The 25,980-nt window shown below is 44.1% G+C and overlaps 1 pseudogene; it reads left to right on the forward strand.

Moving 5' to 3' along the window:
* Nucleotides 1–705: 705 nt before the first annotated feature.
* On the forward strand, nucleotides 706–20,883 carry LOC121586214 (annotated as a pseudogene).
* Nucleotides 20,884–25,980: the final 5,097 nt, after the last annotated feature.

Consider the following 25,980-nt stretch of genomic DNA (forward strand, 5'->3'; position numbering starts at 1 on the left):
ACCTGTTGCTCCCAACAATAACCTACACAACAAATCAAATCAGGCTATAAACAGCACCCCGCACCCCACTGGCCAGCCAGCCAGCAAGCAACCATGTCGATTCAGCTATAGCATGATTCCGACTTTGGATTGGTTCCCCGATGCTTTCAAAGCCGGATAGCGGGTTGAGGGGTCAGGAAGGTAGCAGCGGTTGAAATATTAAATTAATGACGGTGTACTGACCCTTGTTATACCTCAGAGCGTACAGTGAGCTGGTCCACATGCCAATAATGCTGAAACAATCTTTTCAGTCTGTGTTTAATGACTACCCACTGTGATAATACTTCTGTGCCATAAGAAAGTATAGCATATAGCATACTAAAGCTATCTCTCTCTCCCTCCTCCTCTCCCCTGTTTCTGCCACATCTATCCATCTCTCTCTTTATCACTCTGTTGTCTCTTCTTTCTCTGTTTTCTCTCTTCCCCTTCATCCTCAACTCTCTCTATACTTCCATCTTTCTCTCTCTCCCGTCGCTTCAAACCTCTTTTTATCTCCCCCGCTCTTCTCTTCCTCTCTCTCCTCTCCTCCCTCGCCTTCTCCAGGTATAGTATCAGTGGTTGGGAATGGCATAGTGCTGTTGGTTTTACTGTAGAAAGAAGAAGAAACTCAGACCACCAGAACTCATGACTATCAACCCTGGCCATCTGTGATTTTGGATACAGCATCTTGGGGCGCCATTCCCCATAATTTCCAGGTGAGCAATTCCGTATCGACCAATCTTCAATCCCCCCTTACTGATAGTATGAATATCAAATTAGAGAGAATGATATGGTGCAGATGTCTTTTATCCTAAATAACTTACAGTTAACACTCACATTCCATGAATCAGACAAAGTGCTTAGTGTTCCAACGACCAATGATCATTATCAGGGTCATAAACCCCTCCTCTGGTCCCCCAGTGTGTCCCATGGCTGGATGTTTGGGGAAGCAGGGTGCCTGTGGTACGGGTTTCAGGGCTTTGTTTTTGGGATCGGCTCCCTCATCACCACCTGTCTCATCTCTCTGGACCGCTGCCTCAAGATCTGTAGCTTCAGATACGGTCAGCGGGATTCCCTTCATTTCTTTTTAAATCTTTTTTTGAGTGATGTTTGTATGTGCATACTTATTCTATATATATATATATTATTTTTTACATACTTTCCCTTGGGCAGACAATGATAAAGTGTTGTTGAATCCAAAAAACTGTCAGCTTACCTAGGCTACTTCATCCTTCATCCTTATTTTATATTTTTCCAAACATTTCATAACATGAAAGACATGTCTAATATTCAATTGAGAGAACAAAAGGGATGACACAACAGGATGTGTTGACCCCTGACCCCTTTTAGTGGCCTCATTGACTTTCTGTTTTCCCTGAGGCTTTAGTCAGTGGGTCAGAGCATCAACAAGGCCCTTGCTTTGAATATGCCCTTTATACTGAGCACCTCAGATATTGATTTTGAACAGAATATTGAACAGAACCTCTGCATTCAATGATCTAATCTAAACGTACACTATATATACAAAAGTATGTGGACACACTTCAAATGATTGTATTCGGCTATTTCAGCCACACCGTTGCTGACAGGTGTATAAAATTGAGCACACAGCCATGCAATCTCCATAGACAAACATTGGCAGTAGAATGGCCTTACTGAAGAGCTCAGTGACTTTCAACGTGGCACCGTCATAGGATGCCACCTTTCCAGGAAGTCAGTTCATCAAATTTCTGCCCTGCTAGAGCTGCCCAGGTCAACTGTAAGTGCTGTTATTGTGAAGTGGAAATGTTTAGGAGCAACAACGGCTCAGCCGTGAAGTGGTAGGCCACACAAGCTCACAGAACAGGACCGCCGAGTGCTGAAGCAAGTAGCGTGTAAAAATCTTCTGTCCTTGGTTGCAACACTCACTACCGAGTTCCAAACTGCCTCTGGAAGCAATGTCAGCACAAGAACTGTTCGTCGGGAGCTTCATGAAATGGGTTTCCATGGCCAAGCAGCCGCTCACAAGCCTAAGATCACCATGCGCAATGCCAAGCGTCAGCTGGAGTGGTGTAAAGCTTGCCGTCATTGGACTCTGGAGCAGTGGAAATGCATTCTCTGGAGTCATGAATCACGCTTCACAATCTGACAGTCCAACGGACTAATCTGGGTTTGGTACCTGCCCAAATGCATAGTGCCAACTGTAAAGTTTGGTGGAGGAGGAATAATGGTCTAGGGCTGTTTTTCATGGTTCAGGCTAGGCCCCTTAGTTCCAGTGAAGGGAAATCTTAACGCTACAGCATACAATGACATTCTAGACGATTCTGTGCTTCCATCTTTGTGGCAACAGTTTGGGGAAGGCCCTTTCCTGTTTCAGCATGGCAACGCCCCCGTGCACAAAGCGAGGTCCACATAGAAATGATTTGTCGAGATCGTGTGAAGAACTTGACTGGCCTGCACATAGCCCTGACCTCAACCCCATCGAACACCTTTGGAATGAATTGGAATGCCGACTGTGAGCCAGGCCTAATCGCCCAACATCAGTGCCCGACCTCACTAATGCTCTTGTGGCTGAATGGAAGCAAGTCCCCGCAGCAATGTTCCAACATCTAGTGGAAAGCCTTCCCAGAAGAGTGGAGGCTGTTATAGAAGCAAAGGGAGGACCAACTGCATATTAATGCCCCTGATTTTGGAATGAGATTATCGACGAGCAGGTGTCCACATACGTTTTGTCATGTAGTGTAGTTTATCATTTGTTTGCCTATATGTCCGACTCTTTCTTCAAGCCCAGGTTGTAGAGATAATTGGGGTCACTATTGTAAGAGCAGCTTTTGTCCTTTTTTGAGTGGTCCAGACTCCAGCTTGATATTGTTGCTCTCTTGACCTGGAGATTACTTTTTGGTTACATAGACACTTCCAATTACCTGATTGCTTAGGTAACACCGGGACAAACTAGATAATTCTAAAGAGGCAGCAATGATGTTATGGCATTGCTGGTTAGGGGGTAATCATACAGGTAGCTATAGGAAGGGGAAGGAAGGAGGGCTAGTTGTCAGGCAGGGTTCATGTCTGGGCTACCAACATGCAACACTACATAAAGAAATTGAAAACAGTAAATATCACACACAACCATTTAAACTACTAGCAACCATTTGCAGGGGCTCACTTGCAAAAGATGCCTTGGTCTCAATGAGACTCCCTGCTAAAATAAAGGTAAAATAAATGTATTCATTACACGCTTCATACATCTGGAGCATTTGAATCAATCCTATTTCTTATTTACTAATTGGTGGTCAATCAAACAAAGTGCTTCACTTTATTCATATATTCATATCCCTTTCCTATGTGTCTATGTATAATATAGTACATGCTGGACAATCAGGTGTCTCTCAAAAAATAGATCTTACCCAATGAGAAGAAATAATGGTGAAATAAAAGAATAACATTCCTCCATCTCTCTCTACCAGGTCAGTGGATAGAGAGACGTCACTTGTCCAAGTCCATAGGGCTGGTGTGGTTCTACACTCTGTTCTGGGCCTCCCTGCCTGTCTTCGGCTTCGGCAGCTACGGACCAGAACCCTTTGGGACTAGCTGCACCATCAACTGGTACTCCTTACTCTCTCTTATGACTCTGTTTTGATTTGTGTGTGTGTGTGTGTGTGTGTGTGTGTGTGTGTGTGTGTGTGTGTGTGTGTGTGTGTGTCATGCATGCGCACATGTGTGTGAATGTATGCAGTTATAAAAGCATTAATGTCATCCACCAGTAGCAATTGAGCCTGGGTACGAGGTTATACAATTATTCTCTCTGAATATACATCTTCTTCTTCCTCTTTTCTTTGAGGTGGGGGATAAGGTCATCTCTGAGCGACAGGGTCTACATCTTCTGATCCTGATCATGTGCTTTGTTCTCCCCACACTGACCATCGTCACCTCCTACATGGCTATTCTGCTGACGGTGAGGGAAACTGCACCCAGCTGGCACAAAATGGCTGATTCAGTAGGGGAGAGTCCAGGGAACACAACTCAGACTCTATCCAAAACAGCATGCCATGTAACCCATTGATTTAATGGAATAATTGGCCTGGCATATTCTGAGTGGGACACACTATAACGTATGGAATGCATGCTGAATACAGTCCAGCAAGCATGATATATTACCGTGATGGTGGATTCAATAGCTGTAGTTGACTGGTGGTCTAGCTAGCATGGCCCTTGTGTATTTGTTTGTGGTCAGTGATGGTTGAAGTTTTATGTTTACTGACATTCTCTCTGTGTAGGTTTACCGTTCTAGTCGCGCTCTGGCATCTATTCCCTCCTCAACTGTCACTCACACCAGCAAAGACCTGAGACTCACAAAGGTATGTGGAAAACAGACTATGTTAGAAGAAGCTTAGTTACTGGCTTGAAATGGAAGATGTCATAACATCTGATTTATTCCAGGCAGAGTAACTACTAGGGAATAACCTTTGTATTAACATTGTAACAAGTATGTAAGTACAGACAGCACAGTAAACATATCTGTTGTTTAATCTATTGTCTGTCTGTCCCAGATAGCAGCTGTGGTGTGCTCCACTTTCCTCTTATCCTGGACTCCCTATGCCATCGTCTCCCTCTACTCCGCCCTGGCCCCCAAGGAGGAGCAGGGGGCCGGGGAGGCCATGCAGGGAGGAGGCCCCTCCATGGGGACTGGAGGATCCACCGGGATGGGCTCAGCCTTCCCAAACATCCCTAACATCATGGGTCTCCTCAATTGGACCTCCACGGAAAACTACGGAAGCAACTACGGAAGTGTCTCGCTACGACCCTGGAGAATCCTTGCAGGACGTGACCAGCCCAGATCCCTACTCCTATTCTGGCTCAGGCCTCAGTCTGTCTGCTGCTTCCACCCGCAGTTCAGACCCAGGCCAGGAGGGGGAGGCAGAGACAGGGAGCAACCAGCCGGTGTCCTGCCTGCCACCTATTGTGTCTCTGATCCCAGCAATGTTCGCCAAGTCTCACTGCATGATTAACCCCTTCATCTACCAGATCATGAACAAGGAGTTCAGAGAGGACGTGTATGACATACTGTTTGGGAGACAGAACAGGGAGAGGAGGAGAATGCGGGGAGGAGCAGTGAGCTACTCTGACAGTAAGGATTATTTTATAGCTACAGGTGTGGACTGGACAGGTGCAGAATGACCGATAACTCTCTCCCTCTCTCTCACGCTCTCTCTTTCTCTCTCTCTCTCTCTCTCTCTCTCTCTCTCTCTCTCTCTCTCTCTCTCTCTCTCTCTCTCTCTCTCTCTCTCTCTCTCTCTCTCTCTCTCTCTCCTCCTCTTTCTCTCCTCAGCACACAAAGGCAGCCTCTCCTACTGCCACAGCTGGCGACGGAGTCGGCAACCCCAAGGCCATGCCCATTAGAGTTGGGGAAGAAAGAGGGATGGAGACACCATCTCGGTGGGGTGGGACGCCTGGGCGTGGCCTCGCTGGACACACAGGTCAACATGGACGGGCAGAGACTGAGCGAGGAGAGAGAGAGACAGAGAGAGAGCTGGGGTTCCACCTCTAGTAGTCTGTTGACCGAGTGATAGAGGGAGAGATGGATAAGTGAGAGGTTGAGAGGATGTTTAGGAGCAGAGACATAAAACATTGTATCATAGTGTTTTGAGCTGTCTCTTTTAAAATGTAGCCAAAACATTAGTATTATTATATAACCAACAAATATGATATGTAAAATATAAACTATATTTTTATTTGTACATATTGTTTGTATTTTATACCTCTATATCTAAGCACCAACACGGATGTCTGCTGCAGTTTTGAAAATGGTATTCCATCTTTTTTAGTTAGTCTAGTTTGTAGTTTGTTTTAGTCTTTGTCAACACTGTGCTAATAGGCCTGTGGGTTATGGTTCACATTATAGTTTCACACAATAGAATAGTGTGTAAAATTGTATGTATTTTGTAACAAAATAAAATCGAGCCAAGTGGGAAAATATTGTTGCCTATGGTGTGACCATAAAAATGAAATAATATTCACAAGTGTAAATGTTCCTGATAAAAATTCCCAAGTTGTGAACTAGGAGTGTAAGAGGTCTTATGGAACTGTTCGTAGCCTACTGGGCACAGAAAAGGTTAACAGAAAACCAGCTACTTGGGTATTTACGGTAGCTTCCCTGCTCTCCAAATCCCGCAGCACTTGTTGTCTTCTTGTGGTCACTTTGGAGCCAGATAAGCATTGACGGACGACACTGGATTTATTTTTAATACATGTATCGATTTGCAGCATTTAACAGTACTTTCTTTCATATAGCCTGTATACCAAAACATTAATTTTCTTAAATACATTTGAGGAGTGTTGTCGCCTGCGCATAGCCGTCGGACTGGCCTATTCGGCATTGTTTTTTGGGGCGACCGTTATCCAGCAACAGAGCGAGACAGGAAGAGAGAGGGCCACTTATTCCACCAGCCTCTTTAGACCGACCGGAGATAAATCGAGGATAACATTCGTAATTAGAAACAGTTACGTAACCAGGTAAAAGTGGACAGTCACGGATACGTCTGGTATCCAACAACAAGTCAACCTTCAGCCTGTCATTATTTTATTTTGGTGATCTTATACCGAGAAAATTACCGTCCGTGTTCATGCCAGATCTGCAGCGCTTTAGTTTTCCATATCATAGCATGAATCCTTTGTTAGGGGCGAACTCACTTCTCCAACATCAACAGCAGCAGAATCAAGGAGGACAGAGTCATCCTGATTCCCCCTCAGGCCTTCTGCCCGAAGCCGCTTCGGCTCGCCCGACCCGACGTCTTTCTTCCTAGGCGACTATCCGGACTGGGCACGGAGACTCTGCCAGGGTTCGATTTCACCACACCCTCACAAGCTTACCTGCATCTGAACCATAATAACCACTCTTATCATCGGTCTGTGCCCCAACCCCCTGCAGCGATGGCCCTGAGGAACGACCTGGGCTCCAATATCAGTGTCCTAAAGACTCTGAACTTACGGTTCCGATGCTTTCTGGCCAAAGTGCATGAACTGGAGCGAAGGAATAAGATTTTGGAGAAACAACTACAACAGGCGTTGGATGCGAAGAACAGCTGTGATGGAGGTTGTTCTGAAAGCGCTAGAAGGGCCCATACCCAAGAGATAGGTGTACAGACCGGGTTTGTGGGGACTATTCCGCTCAGGCCTGGGTCACTCCCGTTCCAAAACACCAACAACTCCGCAAGACGACCCACTACCCTCTTCACACCTCCCCTCAACACTGTCCTAACGCTTGAGTCCAACAACAAAGGTGAAACAAACCCCACCGAACCGAATCAGAATCCGACCATCACAATAAGCCTATCAACCCCGACAATCAACTCTCCAGCTGGGTCCAATTCGATCACCAACGGGAAAACTGTTTTCAGTACTGGAACTGGAATCCCCACCAACCCGCCTCCCCGGTTCCTCCCCGGTACTATCTGGTCCTACAACCATACCCGCAAGCTCGGTTCTGGCGTGGAGAGGCGTCACCAGCCCCGGTGTGTCCTGGGTCCAGCCGGATGGTGTCGGGGTCCAGATTGATACCATCACCCCGGAGATCAGAGCCCTGTACAACGTCCTGGCCAAAGTCAAGAGGGAGCGGGACGAGTACAAACGCAGGTAAATAGGGATCAACCTGTTTGTTGATTTATTCACCAACGTAAGGCCTAATAAATGTGTGTGCCTGACGCGTGTAAAGGCGCACAGTGACCTAGAGTTGTGATTATACGTCTCTTGGCAAAAGTCAGTTGATGTAACTTAGTGAACTATAATAGGCCTACATGTATCATTTTTGCTCATGCTACATGGGTGGAGTGGAAGGCCCTATTACAACAGATGGCCTTTGAGAGCAGCTGTGTCCAACCTGTGTTCTGTCTATTTCTGCCACAGCCCACACCATTCTTATTGCTAGAGAGGCAGTGGGCCTTCAGTCAAAGGGCAGCTGGGTGAAATACCAAACATTATCAGACCATAACTGACTCAGAATGAAGTCATCCAATTGAGATCCAACACAGGAAGGCTCTGTTTCAACAATCACACCAATGCTTTTGAAGTTCAAAGACCTTTGAACTCTTGAGTTTGCCACTAGCTAGTGGACTCCAGACCTAGGTCAAATATATATGAGGTATGCTTGATTTAGCTGTTTGTACTTTTGGGATTACTCCATTGATTTTGTACTTTTGGGACTATTCAATTGGAACCAGGCAAACTATATAAATCAAGCACAGCTCAAGTATTTGAAGATTTGACTTATGGTTTGGCTTGGGGAAGGAATATCTGCTTAGCGCCCCTTTAGAAAAAAAGGGGAACGGGCCATGTCTTGCAAACACAGTCACAGGAATTCGTGCACCTCTGCAATTATGAAATGGCTGCAGTTTGTATTCTGTGACAGAACTAGGCCCCAGGCCGCTGATTTGTGGCGCTAGCAACAGCAGGGCTGTGGCTTCGATTCACGTTGTACAGGTCACATAGACATGGTCTATACTGAAGGTATGACCATATGTTGATTTGGGTAAACATATTTCAGAGAAAATGCCATACCCAAATGAATGTAAGGTGATAGACAAGCATGTGTGTCCCATTAGAAAGGATGGGTAGGGTCAGGGATTGGTTTGGGATCGGGAGGACCTGGGACAAGTGTGTGTTTGTGTCTGTTTTGTTTGTTTATTGTGATTACATGAGGCATTTGACCTTACTGCCATCCCCAAGTGAATCAAGTCCAGGCTTGTCTCACCTTCAGACATCCATATATCTGATAGTGTCCATACTGTACAGTCATTGATGTGATTTAGGCCTCCAGTGTAGTGAAATAATGTTATCGCTGTCATTAGTCTGTTGTTGTAGCAATGCAGTTAAATCTACCTGCAGGCAAAACGTAGAGAGATGGAAACCCACTGGTGTATTCATTCACTTCAGAGGTAGTTTCAGTATAAGATCCACCCCCTTCCCTCCCTCTCCTCCACTCCTCTTCCCCTGCCCTGTCCCTTGTTCTCTCCATCTGTCCATTCATGTTGCTATTCATTGTTCCCTCTTTCTCATTGGATAGTTCTCTCATACCCCTCTTACTGTCTCCCTTCTTTCCCTGACCTGCTGTTTGGGATTATCACCTCTCTCTCTCTCTCTCTCTCTATATGTCTCTGTCTCTGTCTCTGTTCTCTTTCTCTGTCTCTGTCTCTGTCTCTCTCTCTGTCTCTCTCTCTGTCTCTCTCTCTGTCTCTCTCTCTGTCTCTCTGTCTCTCTCTCTGTCTCTCTCTCTGTCTCTCTCTTTGTCTCTCTCTCGCTGTCGGTCTCTCTCTGTCTCTGTCTCTCTCTCGCTGTCTCTCTCTCTCGCTCTCTCTCTCGCTCTCTCGCTCTCTCAAATCAAATCAAATAGAGGCTTTATTGGCATGGGAAACGTGTTTACATTGCCAAAGCAAGTGAGATAAACAGTAAACAAAAGTGAGGAAAAAATAAACAAAAAAACGATTAGAAATGAACAGTAAACATTGCACTCAGAAAGGTTTGAAAAATAAGACATTTTATTTCATGTGTTATATGTATTATCAGCTATGTACAGTGTTGTATCAATCGCAATTGGTTGTAGTACAAATAGGGGAAGATAAATCAATGTTTGATTAGTTTTCAAATTCTTTGTGGGTCTGTGTGATTTGTGGGGATATGTGTCTCTAATATGGTGATACCTTTGGCAGGAGGTTAGGGAAGTTCAGCTCAGTTTCCACCTCATTTTGTGGGCAGTGTGCACATAGCCAGGTCTGCCTATGGCGGCCTCTGTCAATAGCAAGGCAGCTCACTGAGTCTGTACATTTTGGGTCAGTCAGGTCAGATATTCTGCCACTGTGCACTCTCTGTTTGGGCCAGATAGCATTCCCAATTTTCTCCGTTTTTTTGGTTGATTCTTTCCAGTGCATGAAATAGTTTTCTTTTTGCTTTCTCGTAATTTGGAAGGTCTAATTGTGTTGCTGTCCTGGGGCTCTGTGGGGTCTATTTGATGTTTGTGAACAGAGACCCAGAAACAGCTGGCTAGGAGGTGACTCTTTTCTAGGTTAATCTCTCTGTAGGTGATGGCTTTGTGGTGGAAATGTGTGGGCCTTCTTCCTTTAAGGTGGTTGTAGAATTTAACAGGTCTTTCTGCATTTTGCTAACTAAGCGGGGTATAGTCATAATTCTGCTACTGCATGACAGTTTGGGGTTTTGCGTTGCACACAAAGGTATATTTTTGCAGGAATTCTGCGTACAGTGTCTCAATTGGGTGTTTTATCCCATTTTTGAGAATTCTTGGTTGAGTGAGTGGATCCCAGACCTCACAACCAAGAGAACAATGGGTTCTATACTGATTGGGATGTGTTGAGTTTTATGTTTCCTTTTGATGGGGTAGTAGGCCCATCTTGCTTTACGGCTCTCAGATTGTTCACAGCCTTGTAGTTACCTGTGGTGTTGAGTTTAGGCCGAGGTAGGTATAATTCGTTGTGTGCTCTAGGTAACGCGGTGTCTCGATATCATTTTCTTTTTGTCACTTGGCTTCTGGATCGTTTTGGAACAATCCATTATTTTTGTCTTGCACTGAGATTCACTTTCCAGGGCCCAAGTCTGACAGAATCGTGCAGAATATCTGAGGTGCTGCTGTGAGGTCCCTCCTTGGTTGGGGATAGAAGCACCAGATCATCTGCAAACCAGAGACTTTTGTTGATTTCTGAGTCCAGTAGGGTGAGGCCTCAAAAGGAGGATGTTCTAGTGCCCTGCCAAAAGCTGTATTGAAATCAACAAAGCATGAGAAGACTTTACTTTTTATTTTGGTGTGTGTTTGTCAGTAAGGGTGTGCAGGGTGTGGTACGTGGTCTGTCGTAGGTATTTTGGTAGAGGGTCAATTTGACATTTGCTCAGGACAGTGTTTCACTGAGGAAATGTTGGAGTCTGCAGTTGATGATGAATGCAGATGATATTTCAGAGATTGCTGTGGACGAGATTCCACTGCTCAAATTTGTTCTCCACTTTTTTGTGGATTGGGGTGATCAGAGTTTAAGAATAGCCTATTTGAATTTGTGGTCTGTATATTAAATCATTTTGTTTTAGTATACCATTAACACCACAGGCCTGTAGCTCATCCAATGTAATTTGATAATCTAGAAGGTTCTAGTCTTTAATAGCTGATTCTAAGTTTAGTAAATTATCATGTATATGTTTTTGCTCTTGGTTCTTTTGTTAGAGAAAATGGCTGAAAAGGTTGAAGAAGTGGTTTTAATCCATACATCTCCATTTTGGATAGATAGCTCTTCGTTTGTTGTTTGTTTTAGTGTGTTCCAATTTTCCCAAAAGTGATTTGATTCCTATGTATTCTTCAATCACATTGAGCTGTTTTTTCTGAAATGCTGTTCCTGTGTATTTCTGTATTGTTTTACAGTGTTTCACTGTGGGTCAAGGTGTGTAAGCTAAGGTTTTCTAGGTCTCTGTTTTTTGGTTGGATAGTTTGACTCATTCTTAGGTTTTTTGCGTTCTTCATCAAACCATTTCTCATTGTTGTTAGTTTTCTTAGGTATTCTGCTTGAATTTAAATTTTGATATGTTAGCGTGATATACTGTTCTGTTTCTGGCTTCTTATTGCTAAGTTTAACCTTCACTAGTGCAGGGAAACATTTTGTCCAGGAAGTTGTCTAGGAGTGGAACTCCATCGGGGAGGCTCCATGCAAGATCTCACCTGCGTGGAGGTTGGTAACACGCGTGAGAACGGTGAGAATCAGCCCAGAACTACACGGGATGATCTTTGTCAATGATCTCAAGGCAACTGGGACCATAGTCACCAAAGAAAACAATTGGAAACACACTACGCCGTGAAGGAGCTGGGAAATCCTGCAGCTGCCGCAGTTCCCCCTGCTGCAAAGCATATACAGGAGCCATCTAGAAGTTTGCCAATGAACATCTGAGTAGATTCAGAGAGAACTGGGTGAAAGTGTTGTGGTCAGATGAGACCAAAATCGGAACTCTCTTTGGAACAACTCAACTCGCTGTGTTTGGAGGAGGAGGAATAAGACCATGACCCCAAGAACACCATCCCCACCGTCAAACATGGAGGCAGGGAAACATTATCGCTTTGGGTGTGTTTTTCTGCTAAGGGGACATGGATAACTGTCCGCATCAAAGGGACGATGGACGGCATGTACCGATATTGGGTGAGAACCTCCTTCCCTCAGCCAGGCATTGAAAATGGTCGGGATGGGTGGCCCCAGCATGACAATGACTCAAAACACACGACCAAGGTAACAAAGGAGTGGCTCAAGAAGAAGTACATTAAGGTCCTGGAGTGGCTCAGCCAGTCTCCAGACCTTAATCCCATAGAAAATCTGTAGAGGGAGCTGAAGGTTTGAGTTGCCAAACGTCAGCCTCGAAACCTTAATGACTTGGAGAAGATCTGCAAAGAGGAAACAAAATCCCTCCTGAGATGTGTGTGCAAACCTGGTGGCCAACTACAAGAAACGTTGACCTCTGTGACTGCCAACAAGGGTTTTGCCACTCAAGTACTAAGTCATGTTTTGCAGAGGGGTAAATATATTTCCTCATTAAAATGCAAATCAATTTATAACTTTCTTGACATGCGTTTTTCGGAATTTTGTGTTATTCTGTTTCACTGTTCAAATAAAACTACCATTAAAATTATAGACTGATCATGTTCTCTTGTCAGTGGGCAAACATACAAACTCCTGCAGGGGATCAAATACTTTTTCCCTCACTGTAGGTAAGTTTGTCTCCCTGTCTGCTAAGAGTGTGTCTTGTCCACTTCTGGTATTTAGGTCGCCACAGACTAGTACATGTCCCTGGGCCTGGAAATGGCTGATCTCTCCCTTTAGGATGGAGAAGGTGTTATCATGTTACGCCTGGCTTGGGGACTATGTTATGTTGAGCCAGGGGGTGTAAGTTATGCTTAATTTTCTATGTTGGTTGAGGGACTCCTAATCAAGAGGCAACGAGTGTCAGCTGGGTGTTTGATTGGGAGCCATATTTAACTGTTTGTCTTGCACTTTGTGTTTTGTGGTTTCTTGTTCCTTTTGGTTTGTGTATCGGTGACTTCACGCTTTCGCTCTTTGTTTTGGATCGTGTGATCTAGTCAATAAATATAGAATATGTTCACCCGTTAACGCTGGCGGTTGGTCTTCTGTCTAATGCATGTGACAGAAGAAACCAACTTATCCAGACCAAGAAGCGTGTTCAGGAGCCATCACAGGAAATTACAATCCTCACTTTCATCCAAGCAAGGCGAGGAGAGAGGATGGACGTGGAGGAGATGATTGCGAAGTTGGCAAGGGAGAGACGGTGAGAATTTTAGAGGGGGCCAACACGGGCCAGCAGGTGGTGATAGAGTGCAAAGCGTTGGCAGAGAAGGCCATGGCAGTTAGGTAACACTGGGCACATGAGGAGAGCAAAGTGGGACGGATATGGGGTGTGTTACCGCGGTCCGCCCGCTCCTGATCCCTGAATGGGGTGGTGTGTCCCAGCACGGTCGGCCGTTCCGCCATTTTCACCGCGCAGCCTGCCGTCAGCCCAGCCCGCGTTCCTGCCATTCCCACCTCGTCAGTGGTGCGCGCCGTGCGCCCGCCCGCCTGTTCCTGCCATTCCCACCAAGTCAGTGGTGCGCTGCCGTGTGCCCAGCCCGCCTGTTCCTGCCATTCCCACCAAGTCAGTGGTGTGCCGCCGACAGCCCAGCCCTCGCATCAACCTGCTCCACGCACAAAGCTCACGGTAAGGTCGATAGCCCAGCCCGCCCAGCTTCCTGCCTCCTCCGCACCAAGTGTGGTGCTGCCCCAGCCCATTGCCCATCCAAGTCTCACAACCAGTGGTGTCAAGTCCGGCATGGTCTGCCTGGCCGCACCAAGTCTGTGGTGCGCGTCGCCAGCCCAGTCCGGCCCATCCAAGCTTCCCGCACCTGCTTGTAGGTGGAGGCGCCGCCAGCCCGTCGGCCCGCCTTGGTGCCCCCCGCACCCCCGCCAGCCCGGCCCGCCCGCTCCGAAGCTCCTCGAAGAAGCGCCGCCAGCCCGGCCCGGCCGGCCTGCTCCCCGCACCAAGCCTGCGCCGCCAGCCTGTCCGCCGCCTTCCTCCACGCATCGCCAGGGGTGTGCGTCATGCCAGTCCAGCACAACCCGTGCCTGGGTGATATCCGAGCCGATCCGCCGGCATGGAGTGCTCACCCGGCCCCTCCTCCCCTGTTGGGAAGATGGGTGCCGGAGTCCGCGCGCCTTTGGGTAATCACACACACGCCTGGCTCTGGGGACTATGTTATGCTTAGCTACAGGGTGTGTAAGGCTCCATGCTTAATTTTTCTATGTTGGTTTGAGTGACTCTTAAATCAGAGCAACGAGGCTGGGGGTTCTGATTGGGAGCCATATTTAACTGTTTGTCTTGCACTTTGTGTTGGTGTTTTTTTGGTTTGTGTATCAAGGAATCTCACGCTGCTTGTTTGATGCAGATCTAGCCAAAAACATAAATATGTTCACTCCGTGAACGCTGCGCCTTGTCCTCTCTGTTCGACGATCGTGACATCATTAATGCATGGGGATTCTAGTGGGGAGATATAGGTACCACACAGGAGGATAATTTTCTCTTTTGAGATAATTTCCCTACTTACCCACCAACCAGATGTGAAATGTTCCTGTTTTGAATTAATTGAAGAGTGTGGTTTAGGGTGTATGTCTGATCTATACCAAATCAGCACTCGCTCTCCTACTCTCGCTCCTCTCGCCTCCACTGCCACACTCCACTCTACTCTCTCTCCTCAGCCCCCCTCCCCACCTCCTCTCTTTCTCCCTCTCCCCTCTCTCTCTCCCCAACTGCATGCGGCCATGCGGCTTCCCCTCCACCTAGTATCTGCAATGCAGTATGCTCTGCACGCAGGGCAGGCAGTAATTGCTGGAAAAGGGAGGTGGCTTCCAAAGAGAGACTCAGCTCATCTTTCCCTTCCCTCTCCCCTCCCTCACCTCCCTCTCCCTCACTCCCTGCCCTGTCCCTCACTCTCACCTTACCCATCTATCTCCAATCACAACAGTGTGCACAATGGCACAAAATGTCTCTCGTAAACTAGAGCAACCTCTATTCAAGTTAAGAGCAGTTTGGTAAAGGCTCCGACATGTCGAGTATTGTGCATTTTAAGTAGCAATGAGAGAGTGGCAATGCTGTGCAGTGGGTCTGTGTGGTGTGTTGAGTCACTTGAATCAGCCATCATAGTTATAACATGTCAACTGTGGCAGGCTTTTATGAGATTATTGTTCACTAGATTGATGGTTCTGTGCTGAGGGTTTCAGACACAAAAAAAAAAAAACACACACACACACACACACACACACACACACACACACACACACACACACACACACACACACACACACACACACACAGTTAATACAGTTATTATTATGATAAGTTATTTCACTCTGTCAAATACTTCACATGTATTTTGTTGTGTAGGTGGGAGGAGTACACTGTCAGAGTGGATACAGCAGAAGATGGAAGACCTACAGAGGTAACATCGGCCTCTGTGTGTGTGTGTGTGTGTGTGTGTGTGTGCCTGGCTCTCTTATTGATTGATAATAGGAGTGTAAATGCATCCCCTCTTTCTGTTTTACCTAATGTTCTCTGTTGATTGGCAGGGACAAGAACAAAGCCATGTCAGCATATCCAAACATGACAACAAGACATTACATTGAAATGTTTAGGTGCTCTCCAATGCTTGTAGACACAAAAGGCCCTCCTCACTGATCTATACACTAACTTAGGCGTAGGGGCCGGTAAGCGCAGTGTTGTCTGACGCTGTGTCTGAGGTTCTGGCAGTAAGTGACATTTGACATTGCCCTGATGCATGCGAAACAATCTAATTAAATTGCTTGTGTAGAAACAGCTTTCGATTCAATTGTGTCGTAAAATTACTAACCTAATATAATATGTTTATAAACAGCCCAACATAACATAGTACTGTAGGCTATGTATAAATGCCTAACCTACTAGTTAGATGTCTCCTCCCATGACATTCGTCATACGTGTTTATAGACAGCAGCTGACTGTCTTGGATCAAACAGCCAAATGATTGAGTAGCTATTTGAGGAAGTGGTGAAGCTTTACGTATATACAGAATTATTGAATTACAGCAACAATATAAACTCCCCAAAATGGCACCCATTGGTCCCCGACCAAGAGTGAGTTACTTCATCCGAAGTCATTTGTTCTTTCCTACTTCCTCTTTTCGGGTGAGCGTATGAAGCCAGGTGGGGCTCTGGTTTCTCAGGTTTGTTGTGTGTGCGGATGTGTGAGGATGCAACTGCAGGGGACATCTATCTGATCCAGTTGGGACAGGCTGCTCGGTTTGAGCCAACAGGCACCACACATGGCATGCAGCAAAGTTCCACTTTTGCATTCAACTATCCATGCAGAAAAATGTACAAGAGATACACAAAGAAACACTAGAAAATCCAAGTCCAAGTTACCTTATTTCATTTGCAGCTGTGAAGCACAATCAACTTTTATACTTTTATGTCTAGACATACCTCAGGAAGAAGTTCTGCAAAATATTATGGCTAGTAGTTTACGGAATCAAATACTTCATAGAAAAGAGGGAGAATTATATCAACAATATAATCCATAGACTTGTAGATTAAGTGAGGCAGGGTTGTCAATGTATAATCTGTGTGTATGTACTGTATGTTTGTGTGTTGTTGTACTTAGGGTAAGAACATCTATCCTTACACGTAGCAAGAGAATATATTTAATCATCATGGACAGATTAGAATGTTTACTGTTTGTCCCTACCCTGAGTTGGTTCATAGAATGTTTTACTGTTTGTCCCTACCCTGAGTTGGTCAACATATAATCTGGGTATTTTCCAGGAAAGTAGGGGCTGAGCTGGTTTGGATGTGTGTGGAGTGGTGGGGTGTGTGTGTGTGTGTTTGTGCTTGCGAGGCGTTTGTGTGTGCGTGTGTACGTGTGTGCATGGACATGCATCTCTATGGTTATGTGTGTGTGTGTGTTTGTAGGACCTCCAGGAGAGTGAGGGCTGTCAGGATGAGTTGGCTGTCAGGAGTGCAGCAGCTGGAAGGCTGAACTGGTGCTCTTCAAAGGCCTCATGAGCAACGTGAGTCTATATCCACAAAGTTCCTCTCAACATGCACCTAGTCTTATTACCACACTTCACAGAACCATCATCAACAACATGTATACATCTTTCTCCCATATACACACAGCCTCATACTGTCCTTGATCTGACTGCACACAAATCATCTGCTCATCTATTACCCTCTTTTACTTCTCAATATTGTCTAGTTCATTCTCCTGTCCCACTGGGGTCCCCTAGTCTGATTCTCACACTCTACACAGAGATCACTCCTGGTCTGGTTAGGATGATAACTGTTACTAGAGATCGTAACCACCTTTCTCTGTGTAGAACATGTCTGAGTCTGGACAGTAAGATCCAGGAGAAGGCCAAGAAGGTGGACATGGACATCTGTAGACGCATCGACATCACGGCTCGCCTGTGTGACGTGGGCCCAGCAGAGGAACTGTGAGGATGTCATCCAGATGTACCAGGTAGTCTGGTTGTCTGTCTGTCTGTCTGTTCACCTGTCTATCTGTCTGTCTGTGGGTTGTGGCTCCAAGTCTAAGTCTAAGCCTCTCCTCTCCTAGGTCCCTAACACTCCAGTCTGCTATCAACTGTCGGCTGAAACAGAATCCATTGTACGCCAACGGTAGTGAGGTGATGAAACTATCAGCACCTCAGAGAGCGATGGGGCCTTGCCCAGAGAGGAGGAGCTCTGTGGCTTACAGCCAATCAGATCAACGAGAATGAGAGGATGCTCAACCAGCTGTGAGTAACATTACAGGACTGGTGTTTGTTACATGTGTAGTTTCTCTTATCAGGCTTATACAGGTATTACCAGCTTCTACACTGTCTGTAACTACATAGTAAAGGTATTAGACTGATAAGAAGGAATTCTCTAATGTGCAGTTTCTCCAGCCAAACAAACGCCAACCAACAAACATTGGGGCAAGAGTGTGAGTTTGAGGATGATGTGAAGCCTGGCCTGAAGAGACAGAGGAGACTCTGCTGCTGTGGGAGGACTTTCCAGATGCACTCTGGCCCAGGAGAGACCACCCGCCAGCCAGGAGAGGTAAGGGAGCACTTTAGAATGTTGATGTTTAGGTATTCCATAGTAACTCAATGGGGTTAACTGATGTTATAACTTTGTAAGTAGTAATTTCCTTCAACTTTCAGAAGTACAATTGATGACTTAGAGTAACTTTGTCCAAGTAGTTATATTAATTTAATGATTTGTACTGGATATCTTTATGCAGAGGCTGGCACAACAGTCCATAGACATTTATCATGGAGTTTCTGTGTATTCACAGTTACTCACTTTATAGCATTGTCAATTGTATTTTCCAGGAAATGGGTTTGAATAGAGCTAGACAGATGGAGCTGGGTGAGGGATAAGTAATGGCCTGCTGAAAGAGGGTATTCACAGGCATTGGGCCTGGCTGTCTGATCTCAGTGGTATTAGAGGTCTAAACTGACCTTCACTCCTCTGGGAAGCATATTAGCAGGCAATTTTTCCTAGCACACTCACACACTCCACAAAGCTTTCACTAATGACTGCATGCCTGGAGGCACAGGCACACCCACACCGACACTCAAACCCAAACACGTACACACACACACACACATACATAACACACACTTCATTAGATCTATTTTCAATTTAACAGTAGGAGAAACATTTGAAACAGTGTTGTTTGGTTAATGTAAATAAAAAGGCCTTACTCAGTGTAATTTAATTAGTGATTAATGGTAGATTAACTCAGCTATGGGTAACACTACTGTGTTGTATGTCTGGTTATAAATAGTATAAAGACACTTTCTGTTTACTGTATCCTGATGTGTTATAAAATGCGAAGGGGGTTTTGCCTCAATCAATACAGGGGCATTTCTGTAACAACTAATACTGACACATACAGACACGTCTTCATAAACAACTGCTACTGACACGTACAGACACGTCTTCATAAACAACTAATACTGACACATACAGACACGTCTTCATAAACGACCAATACTGACACATACAGACACGTCTTCATAAATAAACACACTCTTATTTTTCTTCCCGTTCCCTCTCTCCCTCTTTCCCCCTCTCTCCCTTTCCCTCTTTCCCCCTCTCTCCCTTTCCCTCTTTCCCCCTCTCTCCCACTCCCTCTCAGCAGGAGGACCAGTGTCTGGAGAAGGTGATTAACGACACTGAGGACTTGTTCAAATCCAGGGAGAAAGAATACCAAGAGACCATCGACCAGATTGAGGTGAGATGGTGTGTGTGTGTGTGGGTGTGTATGTGTATGTGTGTGGGTGTGTATGTGTATGTGTGTGTGTGTGTGTGTGTGTAGGGCTATGTTACTGTTTGACCATATGTTTCTCCCCAGTATGACTTGTATGTTTCTCCCCAGTATGACTTGGCTACAGCTAAGAGTGATGTGTTTCTCCCCAGTATGACTTGGCTACAGCTAAGAGTGATGTGTTTCTCCCCAGTATGACTTGGCTACAGCTAAGAGTGATGTGTTTCTCCCCAGTATGACTTGGCTACAGCTAAGAGTGATGTGTTTCTCCCCAGTATGACTTGGCTACAGCTAAGAGTGATATGAACCGTCACCTACATGAATACATGGAGATGTGTTCTATGAAGAGAGGCCTGGATGTACAGATGGAGACCTGCAGGAGACTCATCACCCAGAGTGGGGACAGGTACACTCACTCCCTCACTCTCTGCCACTGACATTCACTTCTCTCTCTCTCACGGTTTCTCTTTGGCTCACTTTTAATGACTTACAGTAATCTTACATTAATCCGTTAATCTTCTTTGACCAAGTTTTAAACACTTTTTTGTGTCTGCTGTATATTGTATACCTGTTATTCTCTAAATCATAAATTCCCCCCAAAAAATAACCCTCTCTCTCTCTCTCTCTCTCCCTCTCTCCCCTCTCTCTCTCTCTCTCTCTCTCTCTCTCTCTCTCTCTCTCTCTCTCTAGTAAACCTGGCTCTCCCTGGGCTGGTGAGGAGAGCGTTGACCAGGCAGAGAAGGAAGGGACAATAGCGTCACCTCCTCCCGCCAACTCTCCTCCCAGATCGTGACCTATCAAGACCACCTCCATCACATGACCGTCATTCCATCCAACCACAGTACCACTCAACACTCTGCCGTCACTATAGCAACGCCATATTTACATTCTAACCACTAGATGTTTATTAGTAAATTTTTCTTCACGCTATTTTCATTCCCAAGCTTCAATATGGGAAAGTGACAGATCTATCTGTTTTAGCGACAGTGTAGTATTGTGTGTTTCCAACAGCTTTTACTCCCCTCTACTGGAATGTGGTATTACTAGCACCATGGAAGTCTGTACATAACAATCCACTGTTTAGCAGAGCAAAGGTGACGAGGTAATGGATTGAAATACACAACTTGAATTGAGAATACCTCATAGAAAAGTATGAGCAATATTTGAATGAACTCATATGAGTTGTAGGCTAGAGGGTACTCTTGGGGTAGGTGTTGGTACTACAGAGTACCATGGTAATAACTCTCCTATAGCATGATCCATTTCCTCACAGCCATAATGATAAACACAAGGCACACACACCAACACACACCAATACATTCATGTCAGGCTAGCATAGCAGATCATTCTAACAGTGTGCTGTCCTGTTGCTACATTATGAGGGCTTGTTTCTAGACTAAGTCAAGCTCACCTAGAAGTATAACACAGTAAATATAAGCCTTAGGGTTTGTTCGTAAATTCACTCTGGAGTGCCAGAGTGCGCTCTGGGCGTTCGTAAATTCACAGCGTTGTCAGATTGTCCATTCGTAAATTCAGAGTGTTTCACTCTCGGCGCGTTCAGAGCGCACACTGGACGCTCTGATTGAGGAGTAGGGTTGATCCGAGCGTTCTGACCTCGCAACGGCAGTCAAGCATCCTTGCTAACAGGCTAACTTTGGCTAGCTTGCTAGCTACATCCAGACAAAAATGAGAGAACACCTCACTCTGACCATTTTACTCGCCCTAGCAGAGCGGGTTATGCTGTTTTCATGTTATCCAGAGCGTTGATGACTAACTGTGATGCTGGCAACAATTTAATTACGCTTTTTTGCCAACATTTACTGGCACCAGCCATATTCAACGTGTTGAGCGTTAGTAAATGAATCAGTTATTCTGCACTATGGCACTCAGATGAGAGTGCTCTGAAATAAGAGTAGATAGCCAGAGAAAATTTACGAACGCACCCTTAGACAAAGTCAAGCCCAGTTGGCAAGAGAGAAAAACTCCAGATGTATCACTTTATTAGCAACAAAACAAAAATATACTGTAATGTATCATAGTTATTCAAACGGACTAAAATAATATCAAATCATAGCACTCATTTTATCAAGACATCTACACTTCATTCATATGTATCGATGGAAACTTGAAAAAAGTCAAATAGTAAACTAAACTCTAAGATGCAGTCACTCAGATAGCGTCACTGACATCCCGTTTGTGATTCTGCACTCGAGTCACATTTTGAAACAAAAACCTGCCCGTCTCCCTCTGCCCTTTTGTTGACACCAGACTGGGGGTCAAGGTAACATTATTTTACCGTCCTGTTTCAGTTACCTGGTATCTACTAAGGAATTATTGGATAACATTGTGTAACATTGTATTCTTTCTTCAACACAACTGGTAACTACCTGGTACTAAATGTTACATTGTGGTGCTTGTTTCACTGAATCCCAAAGAACCCCAAAAGTAGTTTTACTGTAATTATAATGTAATACCATTTTACTGTGTCGAGTCTAAGTAAATAGCAGACCAGAGTCAACAAGAGGAGAGAGAGAGCAGGTATTTTTGTTTTAGAATGCAGCTGTAGCCTAGGGTTTCCACTAGATAACACAGCCACAAAGACAAAATTGGCTATATCGTAAAAATTAATTAAAACAGAAATGTGCTTTTTGGTCTTAATTTAAGGTTAGGGTTAGGCATAAGGTTAGCAGTGAGGTTAAGTTTAGGGTTATTTTTTAAATCCGATTTTAAGACGATAAATTGTAGAAATAGGCAGGGTTTGTGACTTTGCGGCTGTGTAAACTAGTGATGACCATAGCCTAGCCTGATTCCAGATCTGTATATGTGCTTTATATCGTTGTCATGCCATATGCTTTTCTATGTGACTCCAGAGAGGTCATCTCTGCCACTAATCCACTTCTATCAGGTATTTCGACGTTTGGCATGGCAACTATGTTGAGAGAAGTTGGCTAAAGTACATACTGATCTGGGACCAGGCTAGCCATAGGCTCTGTGTCGGCCCTATATGTCGTAGAGCAGTGTGAATAGTGTAAATACTCTATTAAAGCTGATCTGAGGTCAGCTCTGGGGCCTTGCCCTGCTCTCTGTGTCTGACACAAGGAGAGGGATTCATATGACAAAGGTAATTGACACCCAAGTGTTATTATACCTACGAGCTGTCTTTAATATATACTCACGTTTTATTTAGTTTCCAGCAGTAGAGCGCACATGAAGGCCTTGCTACTCTGTCCTCTAGCAGGAGATAGGTAGGCTAGGCAATGAGAAGTTAGATAGGAGAGATCTGTGTATCTGTTCTGTGCGGTCTATTTCTATGTGCTGTAGTCTGATCTGGTTGGTAAGGACACAAATGCATCAGTAGTATTGTATCAGAGAGAAAAGGAAGATTGATGAACAGGCTATAAAAGACAACGTCCACAGATAACTAGATCTGCAATAGAACAAGATAGATGGATGGAGAGATGAATGTACAGTACAGATAGATGGATAGATTGATAACCTGCTGAGATAATTTGTTTGCTACTTGAGTGCCAAAGCAACTGAAAACAAGCAGTCTGAATTAACTTTGAGAAATATTGCTGAAACAATGTTATAGAAGTACTAAATACTGATGCTGAAAAGCTATCTGACACGGTGCTTGATATGACCTAACCTATTTTTTAGCTTAAAAGTTTGCCGTTATAAAGAAAGAGCAAAGCAAATATGCATATTCAATAATACAGCAGTAACAGCAGTAATAACAGTATCAAATGTAACAAGAATAAGCTTTGGATAAAAGCGTCTGCTAAATGGCATATTATTATTATTATAATTACATGTACAGATGTTGGATTTTAATTTGATCACCTTTGTTGCTGAGAATTTTCCTGCACAGCAGGAAATGCAAACTTGTAGTGTATTTCAGTTTTAAAAAGTATTCTAAAGTTTGTAATTTCCACTTTGAAATTTCAGACGTGATTTGCCCTAATGAAAAATGAATCAACCCCTACCAAAATGGCCATTAATTATAATCCACATAATAATTCATTTCCTGTTGCTGCATGATTATTTTCTTGCTGTAGCAAACTGGCTCAAATTAAGATTCTACATCTGTAATAATTCAATCTCGTACACGTCACGAATATAAACATTTATTGAGGAAAACATATTTTATTTTCTCCACTTGTCACTTCATATTTGTAGATAGGGGTGAAATCGTTAGAGCTGTGGAGTAGATTTCCTGTCTGTTAATTCTACATACACAATGTTATTATTCAGTAGTGTGAGTTCTGTTGTTTATTAACACTATATTTTTTATTATAAGAGAGTGGATTTTTAAAGTCGTAGATTTCCTGTCTGTTAATTCAACATACACTATGTTATTATTCAGTAGAGTGTAGATTTCCTGTCTGTTAATTCAACATACACTATGTTATTATTCAGTAGAGTGTAGATTTCCTGTCTGTTAATTCAACATACACTATGTTATTATTCAGTAGAGTGTAGATTTCCTGTCTGTTAATTCAACATACACTATGTTATTATTCAGTAGTGTAGATTTACAATACATTTTTGTTCCTCTTCCTTGACATTGAAAGATGCTTTACTTGAATATAAAACACCCTCTTACCTCCGATAAACAATATTTAATAACTCAATAATAGAACACGAGGATTCCTTCACAAATACTATCTCTTTATCAACAACCAAATGGAGGCTTCAGTTTAGTTAGAGTCCATTTCATTTGGGTTTCTTTTTTTTTCTTTTTTTGTGAGGAAGTTGTTGAATCAGGTGCAGGCTGCTGCTCACACCTCAATATTCTAGTATTCTATAAGGGTTTCCAAGGCTTTCTCTGAACGATTATATAGGTTGTGAAGAACATAGGTTTTGGAACAATGAAAAAATTATATGCATGTCTTAAGCTATGTATGTATTGGGTATGCCATTCCTAGGGCTAGGAGTTTCTCCTGACCACGTGACCTGGGTCCTAGGCCAGGGGTATTGAACTCTTACCCTACGAGGTCCGGAGCCTGCTGGTTTTCTGTTCTACCTGATTTATTAATTGTACCCAGCTGGTGTCCCAGGTTTAAATCAGTCCCTGATTAGAGGGGAACAATGAAAAAATGCAGTGCAACTGGCTTCGAGGTCCAGAGTTGAGTTTGAGGGTCCTAGGCTATAAGGCTTGAACTAGGGTTTTTCCTGCTCAGGTCATACGGTCAGTAAAACTCCTGGCCCTAGCATTCCTGCTCTTTGGCCAGAACTGGAGATTAAAATGGTGGATAGAAGGCAGGGGAGAAATAGTGTGAGAATATGTACAGTTTTTTTTCTTTGTATGTTTTACTACACGCACAGAGAGACTGAGTCTCTGCAGTATGTATGCATGTGTCAGCGTTTAGGAGAGTGTTCTAATGTCCTTGGTTTTTAAAAAGAGTTTTACTGGTTCTCTTACAACATGAAGAATGCAATAGTCCCAAAATGGACACTGTCTTCCGGTGTCTTTCTGGCAATAGACCAATTCAGATCCTCTTCACAACTGAACTGAAGGCTAACTGTATAACTGAATCAATGTAAACTAGAGCGGTAGGGACCATATAGTGATGTGTTCTGCACACTGACTGGATTCCCATCTCTACAAATGTCTGTAAATCGCCTTGAAATACTGTATATATGTAAATCAGAGATGTACAATAATTACTCTAATATTCCTTCAATAATCCACTTTCTTCATGAGTGAATGTGATTACAAAGTAAAATCTTTTTAAAAACGGCACCAAAGTGTAAAAAAATTAATTAAATGTTAAAAAACGACTGAAATGCAAATGCTTTAACATAATGATGGTATGATTGCTGTGATATTGTATCCATTAAAGGAAACCACTATGTTGGATATATTGTATGTTTAAACACTGGCAATGCAAGCAGGTCCACAGTCAAAAATACTTAAGTGTCAGGTTCTAGGATTTGGAACATAATTTAACTTTTAATGTGGATGGAGTTATTTAATTGGTCCTTAATGTTTCTCGTAGACCAGGAGCCAATGCTCTTTGCTCTGTGAGGGCCAGTGTATTCTCTGGTCCATATATTTTACCATCAACTAATTCCATCTAGCCTTGGTAAGCCTGGGGCGGCAGGTAGCTTAGTGGTTAAGAGTGTTGTGCCAGTAACTGAAAGGTCGCTGGTTCTAATCCCCGAGCTGACTAGGTGAAAAATCTGTCGATGTGCCCTTGAGCAAGGCACTTAACCCTAATTGCTCTGGATAAGAGTGTCTGCAAAATGACTTAAATGTAAGCTAGCATGCAGGTGAATAGACTGTGTTGTCAATGAGAATACTCAGTTAGCAATCACCAGGGCCTAATTTACTAAGCATCTGCACCAGTGCCTGTAGCTCAGCTGGTAGAGCACGGCGCTTGTAACGCCAAGGTAGTGGGTTCGATCCCCGGGACCACCCATATACAAAAATGTATGCACGCATGACTGTAAGTCGCTTTGGATAAAAGCGTCTGCTAAATGGCATATTATTTATTATATTATTACACCTGCTATTTTCAAAAGGGAATGAATCATTGAACAAAAGGTCAAGGGAAAAGTAAAACCAGTTTTCTGTTTCTAGCTTTGTATCTCATCTTATAATTCCCTCCGAAA

The sequence above is a fragment of the Coregonus clupeaformis genome, chromosome 29, assembly GCF_020615455.1.
Source record: "Coregonus clupeaformis isolate EN_2021a chromosome 29, ASM2061545v1, whole genome shotgun sequence".
In the NCBI taxonomy this organism is placed as follows: Eukaryota; Metazoa; Chordata; class Actinopteri; order Salmoniformes; family Salmonidae; genus Coregonus; species Coregonus clupeaformis.